Source organism: Mandrillus leucophaeus, unplaced genomic scaffold (assembly GCF_000951045.1).
Source record: "Mandrillus leucophaeus isolate KB7577 unplaced genomic scaffold, Mleu.le_1.0 Scaffold224, whole genome shotgun sequence".
In the NCBI taxonomy this organism is placed as follows: domain Eukaryota; kingdom Metazoa; phylum Chordata; class Mammalia; order Primates; family Cercopithecidae; genus Mandrillus; species Mandrillus leucophaeus.
This window is the reverse complement of record NW_012102299.1, coordinates 4,252,503-4,257,441: the sequence shown is the minus strand read 5'-3', so window position 1 is coordinate 4,257,441 and position 4,939 is coordinate 4,252,503. Positions and strand designations below refer to the sequence as shown.

At 42.9% G+C, this 4,939-nt stretch overlaps 1 protein-coding gene across 1 annotated transcript in view; it reads right to left on the bottom strand.

The window, feature by feature from the left end:
- P3H2 (prolyl 3-hydroxylase 2) overlaps positions 1 to 4,933 on the bottom strand; it is a 183,045-nt gene extending 178,112 nt beyond the window's left edge. The window contains exon 1 of the mRNA XM_011981357.1: positions 4,793 to 4,933. The gene's annotated coding sequence lies outside the window, so the exon portion shown is untranslated. The remainder of the gene's footprint in view (positions 1 to 4,792) is intronic.
- Positions 4,934 to 4,939: the final 6 nt, after the last annotated feature.

Genomic DNA, 4,939 nt, shown 5'->3' with positions numbered 1-4,939 from the left:
TCAAATGGAACAAAGCAACAATCCAGAAACAAAAGAAGCAGGGGTAAGCTTGCTTTGAGTAGAAAAATGAATAAATAAACAGCACTAGTTTTTTTTTTTCTTTTCTTTTCTTTCTTTTCTTAAATGGCTGGGAAAAGTGGGAGAAAAAAAACAGACCCTGTCAAACCATTCTTGATTATAAAGGACACAGATAAGAAAGAAAAATATCCCTCATGTTTGTTTAAATTCCAGAATTGTATATGAAACAAGTACAATATGTCAAGGGTATTTTGAAGTACAGTTTTAAGTAATAAGAACTAAAGAAGAAAAAGGGCTGTGGGAAAGGGGGTGAAAGTTTGCAACATTAGCCGAACTTGTAAGTAGAAAACAGTGAGAAGTCAGGTAGTCAACAGTCCTGTAATGTTCTCTCCCAACTGACCAGCCCGGAAGCCAAACTACTAAAGTGAGAAAACCTCCTGCCACTGTGCAGAAATCTTTCTCAACAACATTTCATATGCATGGAACCAAGTTATTATTCATTCAACAAACGTACACTGAACGTCTGCTGCTACCATCCCCCGCTTTAGGTATTTGGAGGGAAGATGGTTGCTGATGACCCAGCTCGGACCTATTGAACCTTTATCTCTAATTTTAAATCACATTTGAATGCCCCTGATGATTAATAATAATTACCCATTTAGTAATCATCCAAATCTGGGAACCTCTGCTTTAGGAGATGCAAGAATTACTAAGACAATTCTTGATTTCAAGAAGCTCACATAAGTAATAGCAAAATTATCAGTTTTTCCAAAATGAGGTTAAAAATGAAAAATGACAGAAGAGGAACAAATTTGTTGCTGTGGGAATTCAGAAAAGGGAGAAATGATGTACTTTTGGGAGTTGTAGATGGAGTGAAGGAAGAACTCACAGAAATAGGTGCGTTCCTTAGGATGTTATGATTTGAACATGTAGAAAAGGAGGAGGAAAGGTCTGTTATTTTAACTAATAATAAGAATAAACATGTCTCCAATGGTTACTGAGAATCAGGACCTATTCTGGGTGCTTTATATCACTCATCTCTTACACTTAACCTAAAACAGGAAGGTAGGTCCCATTATTTCCCCATTTTGCAGATGGGAGAACTACAGCTGAAAAATCTGATGTAATTTGCTGTCAGTCACACAGATAGAGATTGGGAACACTAAAAATGAATCCCATATCTCTCCTATTCTAAAGCCTCTACACCTCCCAAGAAACACTAAACAAGGCCAAGAGATGCAGAAGTGTCAGGCATAAGACAAAGCACTCATTGTTACCTTTGGCTGGAGGGTGGCAGAGTCGGGGAAGATAGGGCTGGGAAGGTTGAGAGGGAGCCAGGCTGTGGATGCTATGGTAAACTGTTTGAGCTTTATGTGTTAGCAAGAGGAAGGTCACTGAAGGTTTCTGAGCAGAGAATGCAATGATAAAAGCTATATCTTACATCTTAGGCTATGAATCATGGGTTATATCTAACAATCTTAAATGATAAAAATCAAAAGTTTGAAGAGTCTCACCCCGCCTTTAAACAAAAAGTATGGCTAGGAGCCAGGTGAAACTACTGCCTCATAGCTGTCTAGGCAAATTCCCAACATGCCAGGCCTTGAGAAAATTCAACAGAGCAAGGCTTATGAAAGATACAGTGAGTATCTGTTACCCTGCAAGACAAGGACATACTCATCCCTGGAGCTGTCCAAATCTGGCATAAGGATAGCCCTGGGGTATGCAGCATTCTCTGGGCCCTGATGTGAACCCACAGGCCGGTGGGCACAGGAAAGCTATGGGAATCAGTTTTGGAAGAATCCAGACTCCTGACTCCCAGCCCTGTGCTCATTTCAACAAATCATTTGGTATGCCACTAAATATGTGACACTGAGCAAACCTCTTTACCTTTCTGTTCAACATTTAGAAACATCCCTTTCCTCATCTGTGAACCAAGAAATTGAACTCTGGGTCTCAGATTTCATGATTCTTCATCCTTCTTCCCCTCCAACATACCAGCACGAATAACCTGCTTTCATCGGAGGCCCACTCAGCAGGATTTGGGGGAGAAGCAACATCTCCTGAGAGCTTCTACAGTTGGAAAATCTCTTAGCTGAGAATAACTGTACTTTCTTAGCTTTATGAAGCATTCCAGTCCTCCCTCACTGAATTTGATCTGGTCCAGGGTTATCCTTTAAAGTGCAAACTGGATCACTGATGTCAAAAGCAATTCAGCAATACAGGGCACTATGACCCTATCCAGTCACATGCAGGGAGTTCCTCATCCTAACATCGGGGAATTAATGCCCTAGAATCCAGACCTGTCAGAGCTCAAGGATATTCTTTTATTATTTGAGAGAGGTTTTTTTTTTTTCAGTCTCAAAAGATGGTGTGTGTGCATATTCATAAGTGAAATTCCAAGGAAGTTAAGAAAAGGCTAAAATTGTGGCGTTCTTGGGGGCTGGGGGGGGGGGGGTGCAGGGGGGGAGAAAAACCGTGATGCATTTTTAGATGTTCACAAACTCCAACTTTCAAAAATGAATTTCCAAAGGGATAAAAATGTTTTCTTCCTAAGAGATTATCAATTATGTAGATCCAAGAAACTGCCAGAGAAGAGAAGTAAGGGAGAAGATGCAAAACTTGTTCTGCTCTCAGAAATATTGCTGGTAGAACTGAAATGAACATATGAAGCCACACACCTTTGAAAGAATGTCTTAAACTTCATTAATTCATCGGACAACATCCAGTAATTCACTTACAGAGTGTGACTTGTTCCTGTAATCAATTCACCACAAAAATCTGAGGTATGTTAAACCTATGGCTTCACCTTCTTTGACCTCCAACCAGGGAACAGGAGGGGAAATGACTGACAAATGCTAACATTAGCAGTGAAGCAAGCAGAATTCCAGAACCAGGGAAACCCACATATTGAGAGTTACCTCATGGTTATTTATTTTTATAGGACTGACCATGAATATGTATTCTTTCTCCACATATGAGAAAGGAAAATATGTCCAAAATTTGTGACAGAATTAACAGCAGGACTGCTAACCTCACATCGGAGACTCCTGCGAGGAGCAAGCTACAGGGACCACCCATGTCCTTCTCTGGGAACTAGCTTATGATAACGTCACTGTCAGATACTCAAGGACCCCTCTCTGCCTGGTGTTGACTGATTTCTGTGAGACCACCAGAAACTGTGTAAATCACTTAGAAGAAATCAGAGTTATACTTCATATATGTCTCAGCAGTCAGGAGGCACAAGCAAGTAGAAGACAAGTCCTGGAAAGGATTCAGGCTTTCTCCTCATTTCTTGCCCACGATACTAGTCCAGTGAACTCCAACACCTTAGCCACAATACACAGGAGGTTAAGATTTATACTGAGTTGAAATTTCATGCACTCCACCAACAGTTGCCAATCTGAGAGACCCCTACCACATATGAGGGCAGAGATTTTGTGGGATGAGCTGCAAAAGGCATTTGGATATTTGAACATGGTATGTACTTTCATCTCCTTAGATATGCAGCCTGGTCCGGCTGTGCGCATGCCTGTAATCCCAGCACTATGGGAGGCCGAGATGGGTGGATCACCTGAGGTCAGGAGTTCGAGACCAGTCTGACCAACAGGGGGAAACCCCGTCTCTACTAAAAATACACACACACACACACAAATTAGCCGGGCATGATGGTGCACACCTGTAATCCCAGCTACTCAGGAAGCTGAGGCAGGAGAATTGCTTGAGCCTGGGAGGCGGAGGTTGCAGTGAGCCAAGATTGCACCACTGCATTCCAGCCTGGGTGACAAGAGCAAAACTCCATCAAAAACAGAAAAGCAAAGGAAAGCAAAGCAGCCTGGTCCATTGGCTAGCATGACCAACCAACCCCAAAGCTTCCACTTTTCCAATAGTTGTAGAAGAGACTTTGAAATATTAACATAGAAAACCAGAAAGAGGGGTTAAGAGTGTCAATTTGAAGCAAAATTGGGTGAGTGGCAGTGGAGGCTGAAGAACTCATTCAAATTCCCTCTGCTGAAGCATCCAGACAGATCTTCAAAGTTACGTATGTGAAAAATATGTCAGTATGCACACTATACCTCCTGTCACTAACTTTAGGTAAGATAGGTATATAAAAATAAAACTACCAGGAGAGGACTGATGCCCAGTAACCCAGTCCAACGCCTACCACCAGAAAACGGAAGCCCTCTGTCAAAGGAGAAAAAGTCAACACTTAGGATGGATACTTTGGCTGAGACTGCCTCAAACAGCTTGGCCTCCTCCAAGCATACCTTCTCTTTCACCTTTGATCTTTACTTTTTTGTAGGTGAAGGGGAGAAGACAGAGAAATTTGTTTTGGAACAGGTCTTTCAACTTCACTATTTTGAAGATTCTTTTAAACTTCAGAGAAAAGGTGCAGACTACAGTATAGGAAGGATGAGAGAGGAGACAGAAGAGAAATGGGAAGGGAGCAGGGAGAAGATAACTTGTACTAGATTCAGCTTTGTCAACGCCTCCTGAATTCGTGCTGAATGCGTCCTTTAACCCTCACGTTATCAGGACAGTCCTCTTTTTGAGAGAGAAGTTGACGCTGAGAAAGAGAGAAAAAGACTTGTCCAAGTTAATCAATTGTTGCGTACAGAGACAGGGCCACCAGATATCTGGATTGACAAACTGAGACACATATTTAAGGACACCCAATTTGAAAGACTGAACAGAGATGACGGGGGCAGCAGGGAGGGCTCAAGAGAGCATGTGAGAGCCGCAGGGTCTTTGGAGTGGAGGAGCGCTCTGTGGGTACCTTGATGTAGGCCCGCTGCAGGTAGTTGTAGGGCACTCTGCGCTGGAAGTCGCTGCGCACATCCTCGCTGACGCGGTGGCGGGATGCGGGGCCCCCGAGGCGCTGGGTCTCACAGCTGCGATAACAGCGCGCCCGCCCCAACAGGGA